This window comes from Rattus norvegicus, chromosome 1 (assembly GCF_021556685.1).
Source record: "Rattus norvegicus strain SHRSP/BbbUtx chromosome 1, alternate assembly SHRSP_T2T, whole genome shotgun sequence".
NCBI lineage: Eukaryota > Metazoa > Chordata > Mammalia > Rodentia > Muridae > Rattus > Rattus norvegicus.
The window spans coordinates 261,745,280-261,771,581 of NC_141534.1; the positions used below are offsets into that span (position 1 = coordinate 261,745,280).

The following is a 26,302-nucleotide window of genomic DNA, read 5'->3' on the forward strand; positions in this document are numbered from 1 at the left end:
GTGATACTAGTGAACAGTCTATGAGGGTCTGTTACCTCGTCCTACTCTTTGTTCTCTCTCTGCTTTGTGCATGCAGGTGATGAATAAGACTTGATAGAAAAGTCACATACAATACATTCATAAATGCACTAGAATAAACAATACAGAAATAAAGCTATACATTTAGGGCCATTCACCTTGGCCAGAATGCCAAGAACAAAGCTATAAATAGGTATTTTCTTCAATCGGGGATGTTCGGAAAGCTGTATACACATGTAACAGAAAATGAAGAATCACCTTCATCTTGCAACAAATACAGTGAATGAAATGGAGTAAAGACTTGTTTGTAACTAAAGCCATAAAAGTCCTTACTAGTGGCAAGGACAAAGCATTTGTTGGATAGAGTCCCCCAACCTCAGGCAACAACAACAACCAAAGTAATGGCTTCAAATTTCAAAGCTTGTGGCCAGCTAAGAAAACAGGTAACAAGAGAGCAGCCTTCAGATAACTGTGGGCAGTACATTTGATAAGTGATCAGTATGGGAAATATATAAAGAACCCATAAAACTCAATAGCCAGAAAACAATGAGGAATTGAATTTAATAGCCATTTTTCTCAAAGACAAATGAACAGCTAACTCATATATAAAAGTGATCAAGAGTACTAACCATCAGGGAAATACAAAAAAAATTTACAATGAGATAATCACCCCACAAGCAAGGAAAAGTGTTGGTGAAGGCGAGAAGAAAAGGATATTTGGTAGAATACTAGGAACTCGTTGGAAAACATACTCAAAACATTGCACTCTTCCACCCTCTCATGCACTCAGGAGGCATTACAGAAATGGCTGACAGAATGTAAGATCTGGATGATGTGGAGAAGGGCTGAGGAATGCCATCTTCTGGCATGATACAGCCCTTGCAATCAATCGTGAGCTCACAGCAGGTGAGACTGCCTACACTGGTCCAGTACTGTGTACCCATTACAGTTAGTCATGAAGGCAGAGGGCCTCAAGTGGCTATACTTGGCCCTGTTGGTTACTGATGAATTTTGGTAAAGAGTGAACAGTTTTTTTAAGTCGTGGAAGAACTACTTAATGGAAGGTAGTTTCCCCCTTTTCTATGTACTGCTACCACCCTAACTTGTCTTCGATATAACTTGAGTACAGTAATGCAGAAGCTCCTGCTTCCCATCTTGCCTCCCTAGACTCACTTTTTCAAAACAGAACATTAATACACAGAGGTGAGACCCTATATAGAGAACTCCACTGAGGTACTAATGGTTTTATATTAACAGACTTATTCATTTCTTACAAGTCCATAGGTGTATTAGTCCTTTGCAACTTCCTGAATTCCTTTTGTAGCCTCTCTTCCCACTGGGCCACATGATCTGGGCTCTCTGGGCTTCATTTTGGAGTTCAGCACTGATGGTCAGGCCAACTGGGCATGCTCAACTCCTTTACCCTCCTCCTGACTCCTGAAGAGCTCTACTCTTATATTTATTTACCTTTTACTCTTTTACATCACTCAATGATCAGGTAAATTACGACTCCTAATTGATATGACCTGAAGTAGTGGCTGTTCTATCTGAGAGTTACCCATCACTCCATTGACAACATTTCATATTTAATTCATAAAAATAGGAAAAACTGCAATAAGTGGATTGGCCAAGCTCCTAACATTATGTTTATATAGAAGCCACCGACTTCATAATTATTTTTTAAATAGCAATGATTAAATAATGCTGATACTTGTATAAGTCTAAAGCTAGTAAAAGGTACTAAATTTCGAACTTTAAATAAATGAATACATTTAGGGATGTTATATTATGTAGGCAATCACAAAATGTAGTACTCTTCTAGCTCTATCTTTTAAATTATATCACATTAATTATTCAATTTAATTTAGTGGGGTACTGGAGGCCTATTAAGCTGTTTCTTCTCTATAAAATTGACTCCATTAATAAGACCTCACATCTCTACCCTCACAGCAACGCTTCTTTGTTTGAAGAGTCTCTCTAGATTTCCTCATTAGAAGCCACTATAGACATATTCTATCCTCTGGGAAGTTTTACATATTTTGCATACAATGTACACTGTTATATTAGTTTTCTAGGCACTTGAAAAAACAGAATTGTGTCTTCAAATTCCCTGTATGGAGAAGATACTTATTTACTAGAAAATGGTCATATCGTCTGTAAAGATGGAATTCACTAAAGATGTTAAGAACTTTTGTCCTCAAAGAAGTATGTCAGTCATAGGTAGCATCCACACTCAGCAGTGCTGATGGCGATGTCAAGCGTTAGGTCCATAACCTTGTTCTTGCCTGTCACATCCTGTATATTTCCCTGCTTTGTGGTGTTCCCACAATTGCTATGGAGAAACCAAGCTTGAGTACTGAAACTGTCTGAGACAGTACATAGCGCTCTGCAGAGCCAACTCAGGGAACTCTGTACCAACAAGATATTGTTGCCAGAAGAGCACTGCTTGGATTCCACAGCAGCTGTTTAGCTGTACATGTTTGAGACCCTTTGAATACTTGAAAAGAAATGGTGACAGAATATGTTTGGCCAAGATACTGAAATAGTTAAAATAGCTCCTTCCTAGAGAGAGATCGACATGGTTCTTCTTGAATAAAAGTTCATCTAGCCATCTTTTTAATGATATTTTTCAATCCTAAGGAGATTTTCTCTGTCTATACTCACTCACACACACACACACACACACACAGAGAGAGAGAGAGAGGGGGGGGGTGCAGGTAGACAGAGATAAAGAAGAGACAGAGAGACAGAGAAACATACAGAGAGAGACAGAATGCAGAGACATAGAGAGATCATATATTACTACAGAGTGCAACTTTTTCATATGTGTTTTCATTATATCTTTTGGAATAGACTAGAATCCAGAATATGGAACACAAAACATACCATATAAAATGTCAAAGCTTTAGGTGAGAAAACCATGATAGAAGATGGGAGCTGCTTTTACACCTTGCACTGTAAAGCAGCGATGTTTTTCTCAGTTTATAAATACCATCATAATTATGAATAATAGCTATTATTGCTAAGACAAGTACTGCTTTTGTTCAATTTTTCTGCATGATATCTGAGGTATAGGACTTCCACTTGAAACCTAGTTATGACTTAGGTCTCCAAAGACACCTGTTTATGACCCAGTCTACATATCTTCAAATAACAAGCCTTATTCAAACTCTTCTGGATTTCAGACAGAAAACCTCAGAAATATATGTTTACAGAAATAGTCCAATAATTTTAAATACACACACAGGGTGGGGAGGGAGAGATAGAGAGAGAGAGATAAAGAGGTAGAGAGGGGGAATGGAGAGGGAAGGAGGAAGTGTGCCATGCACTTATAATCTTAATAAGTATCTTTATATTTAAAGTGATCTTCCTTAGTAAACACACGCAAATTAATCCAGGGTAACGGTCAATCAGGAAGGTGTACTAGTCAATCTCAGTCTGTCCGGAAACAAACAAAAATGGATGCAGGAAGTCTATGTTCTCCACGAGAAAAGCCCACTTGGGTCTTCTATAAATCAGATTTATTTTTGGTTTCCCTGCTCTCTTTTGCAGCGTCTCAGTACACACTCTGGTGGATTCCTCTCATCTCAATCACTGACTTCCTTTCTTGCAGAATTAACATTCCGTAGTTAAGCATCTCTTTGATGCTCTTCTCTCCTGATATAGCTGCAGCCCACCTGTGGCGGCTAAACACAGGCCTCTGCTGAGAATTTGATAACAGACACCTGTGCAGTCTAAGCGGCTCTTGACTTATTTCTTTCAGAATGTGTTAATAATTGTGGCCACATTTATTTTCCTCCAGATGTGAATTAAAAATACCATAAGGACCAATTTCAGTGAGAACTTGGAAGAGGATTGAACTACTCCCTCTCCATCACTTTCCCCACCTACCATTTTACCATCTTCCAAGCTCAGCAGAGGGCATGCTCATCAATCAGAGAACTGCCGGGCAGCCCAGGAGCACACTGCAGGTGGCAGCTCTCGCAGCCCACACCTTCAAGTGCCTCCTTACCTCACTGCACAAGCCAGTAAAGATTCTGCCATTTAGATGGCAGCCATCACTTCAGGCAAATACAACAATGTCAATTGACTCAAGTATTCAAATTGGTCCCCAAAGTAGCTGTCACAAGGCAGGGCCATAATCCACTCTGTCATTTATGTCCCCTAGAAACACAATTTAATCAACATTTTCAGCCTTTCTAGCATCTGCCTTTCCTTAGCTTAATATGTAAACTATCTAGTCAATTTGTGAGACAGCGAATCTGTCATTAAAGTAAGTTATTCTCAGTTTTCAAACGCTCTTTGCTGTGGTCTACCCTATCCATAAAGACTGGTTCTGCACTGTACATTTCTGAGGATTTTTTTTTAATTTTTTTGTACACAGTTGGCACATTTTTATCCATGTGAGAGCAGATCTCCTTTTACAGGTTAACTCACAGCCAGAACTGCTATCGATTTTAAAAGCTTGTAAGGGAAGAAATTCATAGAAACAGCTGGCAGTTAAATCACAAGTTATGTTCTGCACGGTGTTCTTCAACCGACTTCAAGAACTACCGTGCCCCGTAAGTCACACCTTGACTCATGCAAGCATCATAGTAGATTCCTTGTTCTGTGCTCATCTCCATGCACACGCATGCCTTATATATCAAAAACTGTATAAAAATATATGAACATGAAGTCATAGAATAACATTAGCCTCCGGAAGATCCAAGAACAGCACTGACAAAGGATTAAGAACAGGATTGATTGCTCCTTTTTTTTTCTCTTTTTTGCAGGCCTCTGCCCTTTACTTAGCAGCCAGGTTTCATTTACTAAAGGAGCTCCCTGGGAAAGAGAGAAAAGGAATAACTAGGACCCAGAAGGATAAATTATGTCTCTCACTCAGAAATGCTAAGTACTCTCCTTGCTTCACGCTGTACATGAGAAATATGGATGTCTGAGCATTGTGTTCTTACAGCGCTCCTCATGGTTATGATAATGCAGTGATTTTTCTGATTTGCTATTCCATTCTCACCCTAGGGAAGGACAGCCAAGCTCCAGAAGGAACTCTGTCTGCTTTTGATGAAGATTCTAAACTCGGAAAGGAACTTCATTCATGGGACAATCGGATGTTAGGGCTCCCTGTGTTTTCTAAAATACTAGACAGTAGAAGAACATACTTTACCCTACATTTCCGAAAAATGGTTCTAATTGGGCAAGCCACCCAAGGGGCAATGGAAAGAATAATCGCAGGACAAGGGTTGATTAAATCACAAGATATTAAGTTTTAAATTGTATACGTGAGGTGGAAGATGGGTCTGTACATGTGACCACAGGGACCAGAGCTGTCAGATTCTCTTGTAATCTGAGTTACAGATGGCTGTGTGACACCCTATCTCAGTGTTGGGGATTAAATTCAGGTCCTATGCAAAAACAGTGCATGCTCTTATTTACTGAGTCATATTTCTAATCCACTGTTAGGAACCTTTGATTCTAAGACTTGTGGTTCAAGCGGAGGAGATGGCTCAGGTGATCATGGTTCTGACAGCTCAAAGTCGGTCCCTGCAGCCATGTAAAAAAGCAAGATGTGATGGCATGTCCAGGTAACCCCAACACCCGCACAGCAAAATGAATCTCCCTGAAGCTCACTGGACAACTCATCTGGAATTCATAGGCTGCAACAAAACCAAGAACGACTCTACCTCAATAAAGCAAAGGTAAGAACTTATTCTCTAAGAATACCCTCTGACCTCTCTACTGAAGCCAAGCCCCTAACAAATCACGCATGCGCACACAATCTCAATAAAATAAATACAATGAAAATAAGGCTTGTGATCCAGGTCTTTTGTTGTTTTTCTCTCTCAGTTTGGTGGTGCCAAGGACCAGACTCAGGGCCTTGTCCATGATAAGCAAGTAGTCTATCACTGAGAGATCTTTCCTGGCCCAGGTTAGGCATTCTACAGGGCTGCTTCTGTTAGAGCACATTAATTTCAACAGTCACTCTGCACTCTCTTCTTATAGATTTCTTTGTTCCACCTTGCCCTCTCTTGTTTTGAAGCAGGCAGAATAATTATTCCACAATATCTGATACATCATATCAAATTTCTGTGGAAGAAAAGGCAGAATTAACAAAGAATGGAGTCTAAATTCAAAATTCTTTGTTATATCAGTGACTTCCTATTTGACTTTTACGATCACAATTTGTCATTATCTGTCTTCCTCCTCCTCCTCCTCCTCCTTCTCTTGTTCTTCTTCTTCTTTTTCTTTTTTGAAATTTCCACTAAGTTTTTTATTATTTATGAAGGTTTAATTTTTATTCCAAAATAATTTTTATTCACTTTACATCCCAATCACAGCCCCCTTTCTCTTTCCAGTACCACCCTTATAATTCCCTCCCCCATCACCCTCTTCCCTTCACCTCAGAGATGAAAAAGCCCTCCTTTGGAAATACCCTACCATAGCGCATCTAGTCCAAGCAGCACTAAACACATTCTCTCCCACTGAAGCCCAACCAGGAAGTTCAGTTAGGGAAAGGGAATCCAATGGTAGGCAGCAGAGTCTAAGACAGCCTATTTCAACTCTTAGGAGAACCACATGAAGACCAGACTTCACATCTGCTACATATCTGTAGGGACCTAGGTCCAGCTTTCCCAGGTCATTTGGTTAGTGGTTTAGTCTCTGTATTCCCCCAATGGTCCCAGGTTAGATGGATCTGAAGGCCTTCTTATGATGTCCTTGATCCTTCTGGCTTGCTCAATTCCATCCCCTTGCACAAAACTCCTAATCTTTGACTATGGGTCTCTGCATCTGTTTCTATCTATGGCTGGATGAAGCCTCTCAGGAGAAGAATATGCTATATTCCTGTCTTCATGCTCCATAGTGTTATTAATATTATCAGCGCTTGGCTGTCATATAGAAGAATGCAAATAGATCCATATCTATCACCCTGCACAAAACTCAAGTCCACCTGTATCAAAGACCTCAACACACTAAATCTAAAAGAAGAGAAAGTGGGGAAATGACACGAACTCATTGGCATAGGAGACAAATTCCTGAACACCAATAGCCAAGGCAATAAGATCAAAAGTTAATAAATGGAATCTCATGAAACTGAAAAGCTTTTGCAATGTTAAGGACACCATCAAAAGATAAAACTGAGGCCCACAGAATGGAAAAAGTGCAGGATAACCATGCTACAATCCACAGACCAAAGGAAACTGGATAACAAGAAGGACCCAAGGAAGGATGCCTGAATCTTACTCAGAAAGGGAAACAAAACAGTCATCAGAGGTAGGTGGAGAGAGAGAGAAAATTCAGTGAGGGAAGGGGTGAAGAAGGGAACAGAGAAGAAGATCAGGCATGGGGAGAGGGGTTGAAGGAGTGGGCTAGTAATGAAAATGGAAATTATCAGTACAGTGACCCTAATTTCTACCAGCAGGAAATACACCGACTGAAGTGGCTACTTTATAACCAGGCAGGACTTCTAGTGGAGGGAGGTCGATTTCAACCCCCCCACAAAACCTTCAACCTGAAATTTGTCCAGTCCACAAGATGCACAGGAATAAAAATGAGCAGCGACTGAGAAATCAGCCAAACAGTGACTGATTTACTTGTTACAAGTCCCACGTGAGAGGGCCACTTTCTTCTTAATTCCTTACCAACATGAATTTTATTTGAGACTAAAATAGAGGTGCACAAAATGATGAATGCAGTGGGCAGACATGACCTGCCCTGCTCCTCTGGTAGCATTTTATGAACTACTCATTTTCAGATCGTAGATAAAACTTATAAATGACAGAGCATTGTCCTGGCTTGGCTTTGGCTAGAATAGACTCTTTCTCTGTGTTTCTACAGCATTTCAGTCTTGTTGAGCTCCACTGTCCTGTTGCCTTTTCCATTGACTCTAAATCATTTTGAAAGTAGTTTCTGTTTATTTTGTTTCTCATCACATCTCAGTGCCTGGTGAGAGGATGAATATATATGAATGAATGAGTAAACATGGGTTATTAAAGTCTAAAGCAGAAGCAGTAAAGATAGATAGTGGACATACAACATATTATGTCACCCTAAGAGGATTGTTTTAATGTTAGATAAAGGGCATCTCCTTTGGACTGTGGAGAAAGGCAAACCCATGAATTAAGTGCTTGTCATGCAAGTACGAGGACCTAAGTTTGAATTCAATCCCAAGAACCCATGTAAAGAGAGGTACAGCACGGTACATCTACTATGCGGACTTCTAAGTGAGATGGATGGTAAAGTCAGACTAATTTCTGAAAGATTATGAGTCAACTAGCCTGGCATACATGGCAACAACCCTGCCTGAAAGGAGGTGAAAAGCCAGCTACTGATACCAGGGACTGTCCCCTGTACTCTGGCGTGCATGTTTCCGCAGTCATACGCAAGCATTTAAAATCCTTTTCTTTAAGTGGGATCATTTGGAGCACTATAGAAGGTATCGTCCTAAAGTTACAGATTTCTTGCTGGACTTCAAACATTCTGTGAAGGGCCCACATAAGGACAGACTCTGTGTGCTGCAAATGCAGTCAGACATTAATTGGGAGAATTTCTGAGGAATCCAGAATTATTCCATACCATGTCAGGAGGCAGCATATGCAGGCTAAAATGAATCTGTTCTTCATAAATTCTCAAATTAGCTCAAACTAATAGAAAAAAATGATTCTATTTATACATACAAGATGAGTATCATTAAGTACTGCAATGGACAGACATTTTAGAGTCTTTTTCTTGATTCCACATTATGGTTCATGAGTCCTAAGATCAAATTTGTGTTTCTCTGCAGAGACCCAGGGAGCAACTGGAATGGTTTAATCCCATTATCACCTTTGCTAGATTTACAATCACAAAGGATATATGAGAACGTTCCCAGAGGATTTAAGTGCAAAGGGAAGACCTACTGTGAATGTAGGTGGAGTCTTAGCATATGCAGGTCTCAGAGTGAATAAAAGTAGAAGAATAAAGTCATAAATGTCTGACATTCTCCATTCTCTGCTTCCTGATCAGATTTGATATGATAAAGCCTGGAGGTCCTACTGCATGTTCACAGCCAAGTGCCAGTACCTGCCATGACACACCGTCTCCTCAAAGTGTGAGCGGAAATGAAGCCCTTCTGCTTTCCATTGCTTCTTGTTGGATATTTGGTCCCAAAAATAAGAAAAGTAATAGAGCTGCTCTTAACCAAGCATGACAGGATCTGAAATTCCCCCAAACCTCACTTGGATTCTCAACCCTTTTGTTTAATAAGTGTTTATTGAGGAAGAGTTGAGTGTCAAACAAAGCCTGGGAGTCCAACAGTGATCATGATGTTTTTTCATTCTCTCTGCCCTGTGGTCTTCTAAGTTCTAATAGAATCCTCGGAGATGAAATGGAACCTGGGTAAAATCTTATTGAAGAAATAGCTTAACTTGAGATTGAAGACAAACTATAGTTATAAAAGAAATAATTTTTTCTTTTCCAGAATCCTGTAAAATCAACAAACTCTAAGAATTTGGGTCTGGACTCAACCCTAGATGGTCCAGGTCTGTTTTCACCACTAAGCAGCTGGGGAAACTGAGGCATATTATTGTGCCTCTAGATGTCGGCTTTTCACTATAACATTAGGACAATTTTTGTTAAACAATTAATTTTTTAAAAGTTCTCCATGATAATAATTTAAATTCTGAAATTATTAAAAATTCAAAGTATCTTAATTTGCAGATGATATGAATATATCATCCTAAAAAATTCACTTGGGAAATCCTACAACTGATAAATACTTTCAGCATGGTAAATGGATACAAAATTAACTCATAAAACTTAGTAGTTCTCCTATATAAAAATGAGAAACCAACTGAGAAAGTAATCAGGGTACAACACGTTTCACATCAGCCTCAAATTGCATAAGTATCTTGAGATGACTCTAACCAAACAAGTGAAAGTCTCACATGATAAAAACTTCAAGCTTTTGAAGAAAAACTTGAAAAAGATAGAAGATGGAAAGATCTCCCATACTTTTGGATTGGTAGAATTAATATAGTAAAGTTGGCCATCCTATGAAAAACAATCAACAGACTAAATGCAGTCTTCATCAAAATTCCAACACTGTTCTTAATAAATCATGAAAGGACAATTTTCACTTTGATATGGACACACACACACACACACACACACACACACACACACACACACACACTCACACGGTAGCTAAAACAATCCTAAATAGTAAAAGAAAGGCTGGAGATATTACCCTTCATGATCCACAGTTATACTACAAAGCTATATTTTTATAAAAAGGAAAGAAAGACATGATGTGGTATTGAAATATAGCCAACATATTGATAAATGGAATCAAATTGAAGACCTATGCATAAACCCACTCATCCATGGATGCCTGAGTTTTGATAAGGAAGCCAGAAATACACACTGGAAAAGAGAGCATCTCCAACAAATGGTGCTGATCAAACTGTGTGGCTACATGTGGAAGAATGCAAATAGATCTATATCTGTCACTTGGTACAAAACTTCAAGACCTCAGCATAAGAGCAGCCATACTGCACCTGACTGAAGAGACAATGAGGGCTACCCTGGAAAACTTGGACATAGGGAAAGACTTTCTGAACATAACACCATTAGTGTAGTTGGGACCTCGTGAAACTGAGAAGCTTCTGCCTGGCAAAGAATACTATCATTCAGACAAACAGCAGTCAATTGAATGTGAAATAGTTTTTATCAACCATGCATCTGATACAGGGATAATTTCCAAAATATGTAAACGACTCCTGAAAATAGAGACCAAGAAAATGTATAACCCAATTAAAAAATGGCATACAAATCTAAAAAGAACGCTTTCAATAGAGGAAACGCAAATGGTTGAGAAACAATTAAAGAAATGTTTAACATCCTTAGCCCTCAGGGAAATTGAAATCAAAACTACTTTGAGATTTAACCTTATTCCAGTCAGAATGGCTAAGTTCAATAACTCAAGTGACAGCTCCTGCTGGTTAGGTTGTACAGCAAGGGGAACAAACACTCGTTCATTGCTGATAGGAGTGCAAACTTGTACATCCACTATGGAAATCCAAATGGAGATTCTTCAGAAAAATTGGAATCAAACTACCTCAAAACTCAACTATACCAGTATTGGTCATATACCCAAAAGATGTTCCATCCAACCACAAGGACACAAGGACACTTGCTCAACCGTGCTCATTGTGGCTTTATTCAAAATATCCAGAAACTGTAAACAACCTAGATGTTCTTCAACCAAAAAAAAATAAGAATGGATAAAAAAGTGGTACATTTGCACAATGGAATAATTCTCATCTAGAAGAATAACAACATGTAATTTGATGGCTAATGGATGACAAACAGAAAAAAAAAGCATCCTGAGTTAGGTAAACCAGACCAAGAATTATATGTGATGTATTCATTTATAAAGAGATAGTATCTATTAAGTAAGTTATAACCAAGCTATAATTCATAGACTGAAAGTGTTTAGGTAAAGCAGAGGTGTCTAGGGGCTACACAGGCACTTCTTTGAGAGGGAAAATTAGAAAAGATGTTACAGGCAGACTTAGATGAGTAGGAGGGGAAGGAAAGGATCTTGGAGAGGGTATAGAATAGAGGTGGAGAGTGCCAGGAGAGATGGGTGGGATTGGGGGTCATTTGGTGGGGCGGTATAAAAATCTAATGCAGTAAGAACATTCTAGTATATATTAAAATGGCCCTAATTATGACTACTAGTAATGGTGGATACAGCATTTCAACTGGCCTTCTCTTGGTCAGTGGAAGTTTTCAGTGGAAGTAATAAGTTTGCTTTCAATTGCGTTGCTGGCCAAGGAGTTCTCCTGGAAACCCCCAAAGAGATCAAGCTGTTGCTAAGCCAAAAGGCTGCTTTCTGCTAATTGACAGTGGTGTCTCATTGCCAAGGACAACAACCACACAACCTATAAAACATGGAGAAGACATGCTAGTATCTACATGGGCCTCTTCCCCTATGTTTTAGTCTTTTTGGTGCAGAAAGTTACCCAACAGGTTACCAAAAGAGAAAAATAGCCACCATCCTAACCAATACATAAAGAACTGTTCAATATCCTTAGCCATCAGGAAAAGGCAAATCTACTTTGGGATTCCATCTTGCACATGTCAGAATGGCTAAGACAAATAGTACAAATCATAGCCCATGCTGACAATTATGTTGAGCAAGAGAAATACTCCTCCATTGCTCGCCAAAGTGTATAAGGCTGCTATGAAAATCAGTTTGACAGTTCCTCGGAAAGATAGGAATGGATCAACCTCAAGATCCAGCTAAACCATTCTTAAGCATTTACCCAAAGGATGTGCATCCTACCACATGGGCAACTGCTCAACTTTGTTCATTGCTGCTCTAGTCATAATAGCAAGAAATTGGCAACAATCTAGAAGTCCCTGAAAGATAAATATGTATTTGCTTATATCTGGATATTAGCCATTAACTAAAGGATAGCCAAGTTATAACCCATAGATCCATAAAAGTTAGGTGTAGAGGAAGAGACAGGGCAGTCACATAAATCTCCCTTGGAGGGTAAAATAGAAGATCTTATGGTCAGACAGGAGTCTAGTGGGGCAGAGACAAGACAATTTAATAGAAATTTTGCCTTATAGAGTTATAGTAGGACTGAAATTGAAACACATGGAAATCATCTGGTCATGAGAAAAATACAACAACATTAAATATAACTTCTTCAAAGATTCATTCATGAATCACATAGGGGAGAATTTTCCCACTCTCTGTGTTTTTCCCATTTTTATGGTTAAATTCACATAGACATAAAAGGGAAACTTTTATTGCTTGTTATTTAATCTTAAATCAAACCATAGAAATACCTCTAATCCCTCTGCTCACATGACCTCTAAATAGAAAACCTTATTTGAATATATCTATCTATCTATATATCTATCTATATCTATATCTATATCTATATATATATATATATATATATATATATATATCTTTGGAGATCTGGGTCTATTAAGCCTACTTGATAAAAGAAACACATCTGGTAGGAAGTTGGGCTGAAGAGATGATGGCTCAGTCGATAAAAGCTGGGTTCATAACCAAAATGCTCCAGAGAAAAAAAAATGCAAAATTTCATGGAAGTTGATCCTATAAAATGGGAATATTCTTTCTGATAACTGTGAGTTAGTCCATTGCCAGGTAAACTAAAATGAACATCTTTTAAATATACTCAGAATTCCAATTAAATGATGATTCATCTCAAACAAATCACCACAACCTTTGAAAGCATTTATTTGCTATTACTAATTTTATACCCAGAAAATATATACACATAAGCATTAATATTTCCCCATCTGAGAGTATGGCCATAGAAATGGATATCAGAGTTCTCTGCACCCAAATCCCGTGGGAGGGAGAGCTAAACCTTCAGAGAGGCAGACAAGCCTGGGAAACCAGAAGAGACTGCTCTCTGCACACACATCTCGGACGCCAGAGGAAAAAGCCAAAGACCATCTGGAACCCTGGTGCACTGAAGCTCCCAGAAGGGGCGGCACAGGTCTTCCTGGTTGCTGCCGCTGCAGAGAGCCCGTGGGCAGCACCCCACGAGCGAACTTGAGCCTCGGGACCACAGGTAAGACCAACTCTTCTGCTGCAAGAAAGCTGCCTGGTGAACTCAAGACACAGGACCACAGGAACAGCTGAAGACCTGTAGAGAGAAAAAACTACACGCCCAAAAGCAGAACACTCTGTCCCCATAACTGACTGAAAGAGAGGAAAACAGGTCTACAGCACTCCTGACACACAGGCTTATAGGACAGTCTAGCCACTGTCAGAAATAGCAGAACAAAGTAACACTAGACATAATCTGATGGCGAGAGGCAAGCGCAGGAACCCAAGCAACAGAAACCAAGACTACATGGCACCATCAGAGCCCAATTCTCCCATCAAAACAAACATGGAATACCCAAACACACCAGAAAAGCAAGATCTAGTTTCAAAATCATTTTTGATCATGATGCTGGAGGACTTCAAGAAAGACGTGAAGAACTCCTTTAGAGAACAAGTAGAAGCCTACAGAGAGGAATCGCAAAAATCCCTGAAAGAATTCCAGGAAAACATAAATAAAAAAGTAGAAGCCCATAGAGAGGAGACACAAAAATCCCTGAAAGAATTCCAGGAAAACACAATCAAACAGTTGAAGGAATTAAAAATGGAAATAGAAGCAATCAAGAAAGAACACATGGAAACAACCCTGGATATAGAAAACCAAAAGAAGAGACAAGGAGCTGTAGATACAAGCTTCACCAACAGAATACAAGAGATGGAAGAGAGAATCTCAGGAGCAGAAGACTCCATAGAAATCATTGAATCAACTGTCAAAGATAATGTAAAGCAGAAAAAGCTACTGGTCCAAAACATACAGGAAGTCCAGGACTCAATGAGAAGATCAAACCTAAGGATAATAGGTATAGAAGAGAGTGAAGACTCCCAGCTCAAAGGACCAGTAAATATCTTCAACAAAATCATACAAGAAAACTTCCCTAACCTAAAAAAAGAGATACCCATAGACATACAAGAAGCCTACAGAACTCCAAATAGATTGGACCAGAAAAGAAACACCTCCCATCACATAATTGTCAAAACACCAAACGCACAAAATAAAGAAAGAATATTAAAAGCAGTAAGGGAAAAAGGTCAAGTAACATATAAAGGCAGACCTATCAGAATCACACCAGACTTCTCGCCAGAAACTATGAAGGCCAGAAGATCCTGGACTGATGTCATACAGACCCTAAGAGAACACAAATGCCAGCCCAGGTTACTGTATCCAGCAAAACTCTCAATTAACATTGATGGAGAAACCAAGATATTCCATGACAAAACCAAATGTACACAATATCTTTCTACAAATCCAGCACTACAAAGGATAATAAATGGTAAAGCCCAATATAAGGAGGCAAGCTATACCCTAGAAGAAGCAAGAAACTAATCGTTTTGGCAACAAAACAAAGAGAATGAAAGCACACAAACATAACCTCACATCCAAATATGAATATAATGGGAAGCAATAATCACTATTCCTTAATATCTCTCAATATCAATGGCCTCAACTCTCCAATAAAAAGACATAGATTAACAAACTGGATACGCAACGAGGACCCTGCATTCTGCTGCCTACAGGAAACACACATCAGAGACAAAGACAGACACTACCTCAAAGTGAAAGGCTGGAAAACAACTTTCCAAGCAAATGGTCAGAAGAAGCAAGCTGGAGTAGCCATTCTAATATCAAATAAAATCAATTTCCAACTAAAAGTCATCAAAAAAGATAAGGAAGGACACTTCATATTCATCAAAGGAAAAATCCACCAGGATGAACTCTCAATCCTAAATATCTATGCCCCAAATACAAGGGCACCTACATACGTAAAAGAAACCTTACTAATGCTCAAAACACACATTGCACCTCACACAATAATAGTGGGAGATTTCAACACCCCACTCTCATCAATGAACAGATCATGGAAACAGAAATTAAACATTGATGTCGACAGACTAAGACAAGTCATGAGCCAAATGGACTTAACGGATATTTATAGAACATTCTATCCTAAAGCAAAAGGATATACCTTCTTCTCAGCTCCTCATGGTACTTTCTCCAAAATTGACCAAATAATTGGTCAAAAAACGGGCCTCAACAGGTACAGAAAGATAGAAATAATCCCATGCGTGCTATCGGACCACCACGGCCTAAAACTGGTCTTCAATAACAATAAGGGAAGAATGCCCACATATACATGGATATTGAACAATGCTCGACTCAATGATAACCTGGTCAAGGAAGAAATAAAGAAAGAAATTAAAAACTTTTTAGAATTTAATGAAAATGAAGGTACAACACACCCAAACTTATGGGACACAATGAAAGCTGTGCTAAGAGGAAAACTCATAGCGCTGAGTGCCTGCAGAAAGAAACAGGAAAGAGCATATGTCAGCAGCTTGACAGCACACCTCAAAGCTCTAGAACAAAAAGAAGCAAATACACCCAGGAGGAGTAGAAGGCAGGAAATAATCAAACTCAGAGCTGAAATCAACCAAGTAGAAACAAAAAGGACCATAGAAAGAATCAACAGAACCAAAAGTTGGTTCTTTGAGAAAATCAACAAGATAGATAAACCCTTAGCCAGACTAACGAGAGGACACAGAGAGTGCGTCCAAATTAACAAAATCAGAAATGAAAAGGGAGACATAACTACAGATTCAGACGAAATTCAAAAAATCATCAGATCTTACTATAAAAACCTATATTCAACAAAACTTGAAAATCTTCAGGAAATGGACAATTTCCTAGACAGATACCAGGTATCGAAGTTAAATCAGGAACAGATAAACCAGTTAAACAACCCCATAACTCCTAAGGAAATAGAAGCAGTCATTAAAGGTCTCCCAACCAAAAAGAGCCCAGGTCCAGACGGGTTTAGTGCAGAATTCTATCAAACCTTCATAGAAGACCTCATACCAATATTATCCAAACTATTCCACAAAATTGAAACAGATGGAGCCCTACCGAATTCCTTCTACGAAGCCACAATTACTCTTATACCTAAACCACACAAAGACACAACAAAGAATGAGAACTTCAGACCAATTTCCCTTATGAATATCGACGCAAAAATACTCAATAAAATTCTAGCAAACCGAATTCAAGAGCACATCAAAACAATCATCCACCATGATCAAGTAGGCTTCATCCCAGGCATGCAGGGATGGTTTAATATACGGAAAACCATCAACGTGATCCATCATATAAACAAACTGAAAGAACAGAACCACATGATCATTTCATTAGATGCTGAGAAAGCATTTGACAAAATTCAACACCCCTTCATGATAAAAGTCCTGGAAAGAATAGGAATTCAAGGCCCATACCTAAACATAGTAAAAGCCATATACAGCAAACCAGTTGCTAACAGTAAACTAAATGGAGAGAAACTTGAAGCAATCCCACTAAAATCAGGGACTAGACAAGGCTGCCCACTCTCTCCCTACTTATTCAATATAGTTCTTGAAGTTCTAGCCAGAGCAATCAGACAACAAAAGGAGATCAAGGGGATACAGATCGGAGAAGAAGAGGTCAAAATATCACTATTTGCAGACGACATGATAGTATATTTAAGTGATCCCAAAAGTTCCACCAGAGAACTACTAAAGCTGGTAAACAACTTCAGCAAAGTGGCTGGGTATAAAATTAACTCAAATAAATCAGTTGCCTTCCTCTATACAAAAGAGAAACAAGCCGAGAAAGAAATTAGGGAAACGACACCCTTCATAATAGACCCAAATAATATAAAGTACCTCGCTGTGACTTTAACCAAGCAAGTAAAAGATCTGTACAATAAGAACTTCAAGACACTGAGGAAAGAAATTGAAGAAGACCTCAGAAGATGGAAAGATCTCCCATGCTCATGGATTGGCAGGATTAATATAGTAAAAATGGCCATTTTACCAAAAGCAATCTACAGATTCAATGCAATCCCCATCAAAATACCAATCCAATTCTTCAAAGAGTTAGACAGAACAATTTGCAAATTCATCTGGAATAACAAAAAACCCAGGATAGCTAGAGCTATCCTCAACAATAAAAGGACTTCAGGGGGAATCACTATCCCTGAACTCAAGCAGTATTACAGAGCAATAGTGATAAAAACTGCATGGTATTGGTACAGAGACAGACAGATCGACCAATGGAATAGAATTGAAGACCCAGAAATGAACCCACACACCTATGGTCACTTGATTTTTTGACAAAGGAGCCAAAACCATCCAATGGAAAAAAGATAGCATTTTCAGCAAATGGTGCTGGTTCAACTGGAGGGCAACATGTAGAAGAATGCAGATCGATCCATCCTTATCACCCTGTACAAAGCTTAAGTCCAAGTGGATCAAGGACCTCCACATCAAACCAGACACACTCAAACTAATAGAAGAAAAATTAGGGAAGCATCTGGAACACATGGACACTGGAAAAAATTTCCTGAACAAAACACCAATGGCTTATGCTCTAAGATCAAGAATCGACAAATGGGATCTCATAAAACTGCAAAGCTTCTGTAAGGCAAAGGACACTGTGGTTAGGACAAAACGGCAACCAACAGATTGGGAAAAGATCTTTACCAATCCTACAACAGATAGAGGCCTTATATCCAAAATATACAAAGAACTCAAGAAGTTAAACCGCAGGGAAACAAATAACCCTATTAAAAAATGGGGTTCAGAGCTAAACAAAGAATTCACAGCTGAGGAATGCCGAATGGCTGAGAAACACCTAAAGAAATGTTCAACATCTTTAGTCATAAGGGAAATGCAAATCAAAACAACCCTGAGATTTCACCTCACACCAGTGAGAATGGCTAAGATCAAAAACTCAGGTGACAGCAGATGCTGGCGAGGATGTGGAAAAGAGGAACACTCCTCCATTGTTGGTGGGATTGCACACTGGTAAAACCATTCTGGAAATCAGTCTGGAGGTTCCTCAGAAAATTGGACATTGAACTGCCTGAGGATCCAGCTATACCTCTCTTGGGCATATACCCAAAAGATGCCTCAACATATAAAAGAGACACGTGCTCCACTATGTTCATCGCAGCCTTATTTATAATAGCCAGAAACTGGAAAGAACCCAGATCCCCTTCAACAGAGGAATGGATACAGAAAATGTGGTACATCTACACAATGGAATATTACTCAGCTATCAAAAACAACGAGTTTATGAAATTCGTAGGCAAATGGTTGGAACTGGAAAATATCATCCTGAGTGAGCTAACCCAATCACAGAAAGACATACATGGTATGCACTCATTGATAAGTGGCTATTAGCCCAAATGCTTGAATTACCCTAGATCCCTAGAACAAACGAAACTCAAGACGGATGATCAAAATGTGAATGCTTCACTCCTTCTTTAAATGAGGAAAAAGAATACCCTTGGCAGGGAAGGGAGAGGCAAGATTAAAACAGAGACTGAAGGAACACCCATTCAGAGCCTGCCCCACATGTGGCCCATACATATACAGCCACCCAATTAGACCAGATGGATGAAGCAAAGAAGTGCAGACCGACAGGAGCCAGATGTAGATCGCTCCTGAGAGACACAGCCAGAATACAGCAAATACAGAGGCGAATGCCAGCAGCAAACCACTGAACTGAGAATAGGTCCCCCGTTGAAGGAATCAGAGAAAGAACTGGAAGAGCTGGAAGGGGCTCGAGACCCCAAAAGTACAACAATGTCAAGCAACCAGAGCTTCCAGGGACTAAGCCACTACCTAAAGACTATACATGGACTGACCCTGGATTCTGACCCCATAGGTAGCAATGAATATCCTAGTAAGAGCACCAGTGGAAGGGGAAGCCCTGGGTCCTGCTAAGACTGAACCCCCAGTGAACTAGACTATGGGGGGAGGGCGGCAATGGGGGGAGGGTTGGGAGGGGAACACCCATAAGGAAGGGGAGGGGGGAGGGGGATATTTGTCCGGAAACCGGGAAAGGGAATAACACTTGAAATGTATATAAGAAATACTCAATAAAAAAAAAAAAAAGAAATGGATATCAGCTTCCCTTGCAGTGATCCCTGGCCTCCGGTGACGTCACTTCTAATTGTGAGGTGTCAAATTTGAGTTTACAGTCTGTTTATTAGCCCAATCAAAGCTCTGGAAACTACTTCCTGAAATCATGTCACTAGCCAATGACTGGAATTCCAGAGATGAAAATATTCACTTTTAAATATGATTTATTTGTGGCTCACATGGGACTTATAGATTCATTTGTATGTTTTTTATTACCATACATTCCTAACAGATAGTATATATATTGCATCCAGAACAGGTATGCATTAAGCCTTCAAAACTAATGGCTCAAATTATTCCTCCCTTCATCTAATATCTAAGGTTATTCCTGGAAGAGTTGCAGAATACTCTATATTTTACACAATTTAATATAGTAAGAGACAGAAATGAAGTCAATTTTTGTCTTATAGATAAGACTTAAGTTATACATAACTTTCTTTAATGGTCTTATTTGAATAAAAGAAATGAGAAATAAATCGGGGGTTTTTGCTTCCTGCCTTGTTTTTGAGGAATTTGAAGTATTTTATATTTTCACGTTTGCATAGAATTTTATACAGTATTTGAAAATTACTTTGCTTTGCCATAATTTTCTGAAATTTAGTAGATGAAGGGTATACCAGCACACAGGAGGGTGATGCAAGAGAGTTGCTAAGAGTCTAAAACTAGCCTGAGTTACAGCAAGACCTTCCAACTCCCACTCCAAAATGATTAAATCCTATTTTATTCTATTTGGTACATATTGCTTTTGAATACAGATTTTACTTGTTAAAGCCTTCTGGGAAAGAATTACTGGTGAGCCTCTCTATGAGAATGTCTTGAACTTGCTGAATGTCCCTTCCATGTCAGGTTAAACCACTTCTTAATTTGTGCAACAGGGTAGAAAGAGGAGGCTGGCCCAAACTTTCAAGTTGTTTCTAATTGAATTGCCTCCAATTCAAAATCTTCCAAGGGTTTTAAAAGTGTTGTTCTGTGGTTTCAATGTTCATATTTTAATATTAATGTCAAGCATCTTTATTTTTTCCTTCATGATAGTGGTCCATGGCAACAGAGGACCATAAATATGTAGAACCGACTCGATTCTTAGAAAGCAGAGAATGCCAATACCCTCAGAGTAGTACACTGAGGTAGACTCAATGATCTGGTAAAGGCAGAAGAATTATTAGTAGAGGCAAAGGATGTAGGTGAAAACTTATACATTCTGCTCAGAATGTGTTTTCTATATAATGATAAACATATTTAATATGTACTAGAACGAAATGACTAGCATTTTAAGATTTTTATATACTAATCAAATAGCCATATTACTACTAAATTTGAGATAATATTTGAGAAAAGTGAACATTTACATCTTTCGTAGTATTAGACACCTGTTGACTCACACTTGTTAGACTTAATATTTTTAATTAATTGTGATTTTTCTTTTGCATTAATGGAATATGCATGAAGAAGAAACTATACCTTGAATGTTGAATGTCAATATGTACTGTGATTGCGTCCTCCCTCCTTGAGAATTGTGAAGAAATATAATCAATTTTCATCAATGGATAAACATATATAAGAAATGATATATATGGAAATTTCGGACAAATTGTTCCATTGGAAAAGAGTATATCAAAATAAATAAGCTAGGCACAAAAAAACTAAATATTACATGGCCTCACCTATATGGAAAAATTTGTAGTTGAGCTTATCAAGTCAGAGGTTGCCAAAGCCTGGAAGAGAAAAAAGGAGTAGTAAAATTATTGCTTAAAAGAGCCAAAATTTCAGCTACTCAAATGAAATAAGATCAAGAAATGCATTGTATAGCATGGTGTCTATATCTACTAAGGATAACATTCTTAAAAATTAATAATAGATACTGTTTAAAGTATCTTTATCACAATTATGAGTTTGCAGTAATAAATATTTTAATTGGATCATTTGAGCCACTTTGCAACAGCTATAAATTGCAAAACAACATACTTTATATAAAATACACATTGTACTTGCCAAGTAACAATGAAGTTATTAACACATAGCAAAAAGAATTTAAAAATAAACAAAAATAGAATGCTTTCTTCTTAAATGAAGCTACATGCCCAGTAATATGGCTGATAGAGCTCACAGTTGCTGAAGAAATTTTAAAATGGGGAATTTTTTACTATAATAACTATAAAAATTTTTATAATGATCCTGGAGAATGCTGTTATATTTATCTTGAAAATTCCATACTAATGCAACAATTTTTAAAGAAAAATATTAAATATGTACCAAATACATTAATAACACGAATGTCTATAATAATACAAATGATAAAGAACAAATGATAAAGAACAGCTCAGGCCCACCAAGCGGGCAAGACAAATTACCTATAGCTCACACGTAACAAGGCACAATGCCACTGGCTGAAATAATGTTTTTTATTCTGATGGCGTTTTATAAATATTTTCAAATGTATGAAGAAGAGACAATTGTGTTTGTTAATTATCTTAGAACACTTCAAAATCGCCATGCAAAATATCACAGAAAAGACAAATTATAGTCAACAGAAGTGTATTCAGCTCATGGTTTTAGAAGCTACAATATCCAAGAACACGGTGTCCGCAAACAGTAACGGCCTTCTTCCTATTTATAATATACCTGAGAGCATCACCACAGGGTAAAACACAGAGAACAGGCATTCATCTTCTGTCCTGTTCTTAGAAATTCCCTGTTCCCATCTGCTATGAGTCTATCTTCACCTTACGTAACCCTAAGCCTCCCAAAGACTTCACTTCCAGATATTTGATTATTAGGTTTGTATTTTTTAAACCATAGCCTTGAAATATACATATGGAATAAAAAACAGTTCACCAAGATACTAGGGATTGTTTTCTACACATAGAGAAGGTCTTAGTAGATGCAAATGCTCTCCCATGCCTTTGGCCAAGAGATTGGCTATCTTCTTTTAGAAATTCATGAAATGTTACATACTTTCCATTTGTCTTCAACTCTGAATATGAAATTATCTGTGGGAGGTGGGGAGGAGATGATGATTGGGCCGTAGATCTCAACTCATCTCCTTCCCGAAGCACCATGATTGGAATGTAAGTAGCTCTTTATAATATTATATTACTAATAATGCTATATTATTAATATATAAATTATATAACAACAATAACTAAATTAAAAATACATGACTTCAAAGTAAGGTATAGGACCTTTGACACTCCTGTCTTGGAATTTCCAATACCTCAAAAGGATTCAAAGTATACTTGGTTTACTTTGAATACTTTGGTCTTTCAGGCAATGTCTACCTGAGTACAAAATTTTAATCCCAAGGGATGGTATATGGCCTTAAATATGTATTTTTGCCTCTCCAAATCTCAGTTTCTCCCAACGTAGCATGTAAAATAGATAGATATTAGGTTGGGAAGTTATTTATGTTAAACACTTACAGAGCATAGAAGGTATTTAACATTGCTCATCTTTGGAGAGAAGAGATTTATGAACATGTTCAATCCTTCGGAACTGTATCAGGACGTGTTGCCCTTGGAGAATGGATGTTTCCTTCATCATCATACAAGAGAGCCATTTGTTTAGAAAATCTTCACAGGCAGCAAATATTTGACACTCACAATTATTCATGACCTGAACACACCTCTGCATTGTTACACCTAATACAGAAATTTAAAGTCTTTTTATTCTTGGATTTTGAAGTCTATTTTCTCCTGTTTGCGTGGAGAACAAAACTTTCTATTTCTGACTATTTGTAATTGTCTGGGTTTTCCATTTACACAAATCAGATGTTTCTTTTTCTTTTTTTTAATTTGGTTTACAAGGGATCAAACGTTTAATTATTTTATGTTGTAAAGACTTCTTAAAGACCTAGAAAAACAAGCAGGCCTCATAATTTCATCAAGTTTGTGCAACTTTTCTTACACGTAGAGGGCATGGAATCTATTCTTTACCACAGAAGAGGGCAGCTGACTAACTTGTAAAAGCTGGTTCTGCTCTCTTTGCTGCACGGAAGATGCTGGAGTTGTCTTTCATAGCACTTAAGACCTCTCTAAGTAGTTTACAGTGTTTCTTAACTAACGCTGGTATGAAATGTTTGTAAAGATAACTTTGAGTTCTTAAATATGATTCTGGAATGACAGAAGACGTTCTGTCCTTTGCTTCTGTGAATCTGAGTTTTGCCATCTCCCCCTCCTCTCTCCTCCACCCTTATTAGTTTTGTGTCTATACCTAAATTTTTACTTTGACCTTTCTGTTTGGAGATTTAAAAAAAACACTGCCTATCTTATTATATTTGATTTTAGAAATTCAGTGAACAAGCCTTTATTGTTTATTATTTTATTTAGTCTTTATACTCCAACTGAATCACCAATAACCTTCATATTTCATTGTTTAAATATTTATACCGTGTGAGTGTGCTATTTTCACTGAAAGTAGTATTTATTGTAGCATGGATTATACAATGCTTAGAAAGTATAGAACAGGGAACCTGCGTAAGACAAAAATGAAATGAAAGCTTTGAAATTATAATTATAGCAACTTTGCTTTAGGCTTGCAAAATAAGTCTGTGTGTCATAATTTCATGGCGATGTTGAAAGTCCAGACCTATATCCAGACGTAAGTGATTTAGGAAAAATGTTTGCAGGTGATAGCTAAAACGGGATGACTTAGAAGGAGTCGCAGGGTGCTAAGCTTGTATGGCTGTGGGCATATGGCGTCCTTCAAAATAGTGAATAAGAATCATCTTGGCTCAACATTCAGTTGGGAATGTTGTCATCAAAGAAGGAAGAAAATAGATGGTATTTCCTTTTAATGTTAGTAGTTGTAATGACACAAATCATTCCCCAGAATTTTGTTTGCTACCTTCTCTATCGCTGGGACAGATAGTCCAGGATAAATAATTCACTGTAAGAAACATTTTCTTTGGCTCGCACCTTAAGGTCATGGTCTTCAGCTTAGTATAATATGAGATGACGGTGAGCAAGGACATAATGTTGGTAACCACATGTGGAAGAAAGTTGTTTCACCTCACAGTAGAGAGGAAGGAAAGACAGAGTGGGAGAATTTGAATAGCCTTGTTCGAGATACAGCTCCAATTCCAAACCACTACGATCTATTTCCTCCTCCTATTTTCGAAGCCTTTAGACCTTCCTAAAATTGAGCCTCCATCCGAGGAACAGTTTAGCATTTACCTCTGGAGGACATCTCACATTAACAAATTTAAAGTTCATTTTTTAAAAATAATGTCAGTACATTTAAGCTTGCTCTAAAAAGGTGGGGCAGGTATTTAGCAATTTATCAAAATTTCCAGGTTCCTATATCTGTAGTTAGTTTGATAAACCCCCAAGGAAGCATGTATTTCACAATGAACAGATAACAAACATGGAGGGAAGCCCTAGGGCCCGAGATATGCTATCACTTGCTTTCATGGTAAGCAAACGTCAACACTTGTTTATCTTTCTCTTTGAACATTAGGCCCATGGGAAGCCACAGATATTTTCACACCACTTTGAAAAGGAAATACAGTTAGTTAATGTAATAGTTGCCATTTTTACAAATCTAAACAGAATACCTGCACCACTAGCACCGAACTAAACGAGAACCAGTTTGTGTGAGAGTTATACTCAAAACTAGTTGGTGACAACTTTATCTCTGTGTACGGCTAAAATAAATTATACAATTATACAGCAATTTTATGAGAGCATCTTCTGTCTCTATGGATTAATAAGGCTTCCTTATACATAATCATGTATTTTCTTGTCTTGTATATTTATGCTGAAATTAATGGGCTAGTTAGTTGTGAAATTCACGTCAAAATTCTGTACAAGTGTAGGTGAACGACCCACAGAAACACCAATGAATTTACCTGTTTCATGGCATTGAAATAAATACGAAGAAAGTTAACTCTGATTGGGTCATTATTACCGTATCCAACATTAACATTTTTCTTTTGTAATATGGTGTTTTATGAAAATCGTATGCTTTGGACTTAACAGCTACTATCTTACTCTGTTATGTATTTGTAAAATACCAAGAGAGAACACAGTCATTTAGAATTTGGAAAACAAGCTATATTGCATGTGTCAAGAACATTTGAGCTTTGAGAGGATGCCAGGGGATGGTTTCAGTCAGTTTTTGCCAGACAAAGAAGCAGGATATAATTATGGATGATAGATAGATATTCAAATGATAGATAACAGATATAGGATTTATTAGTGGAAATGAGCTCACAGTTGTAGAGACTAAGAAGTAATATTAAATGCTCTGTTTTAGCAGTAGGAATAGGGAAGTGGCCTCATTTGGCTGTTCAAGTCTGAACTCCTCAGGAGTTCTCATTAATAAAGGGCAAGAGAAGACGGCATCTCAGCCTCAGGAGAAGAGGTGTGAACTCTTTTTCTCTGCCTTTTGTTCTATCAGAACCTCCACTAGCTACATGGTAACCACTCAGTGGAGGGCAGATTTTCTTCACTCTGTCCCTAAACCCACAAAGCCATCTTACAGACACACTCTCATGGACCTATTTAGAAATACTGTACTCGCAGCTAACTATGAACCCTTTAAGCCAAGCAAAATGACATCTAACTGCAACTAACCTGGGGCCTCCAGCTCGTTATGTCTGAAGGACCCTAAGGGCTTTTCCAGTCCCACACCCTCCTTACAGCTTCCCCCTCCCACCTGGGGACAAGGCTATGCCAAGTTCCACTCTCCACCCAT

General features: G+C 38.2%; 1 long non-coding RNA gene across 1 annotated transcript in view; it reads right to left on the reverse strand.

Annotated features, from left to right (window-relative positions):
• The window catches only part of LOC120100053 (uncharacterized), a 156,230-nt gene that overhangs the window by 37,532 nt on the left and 92,396 nt on the right, over positions 1–26,302 (reverse strand). Inside the window, exon 2 of the long non-coding RNA XR_015648226.1 lies at positions 21,274–21,324. This is a non-coding gene — a long non-coding RNA (uncharacterized LOC120100053). The remainder of the gene's footprint in view (positions 1–21,273; positions 21,325–26,302) is intronic.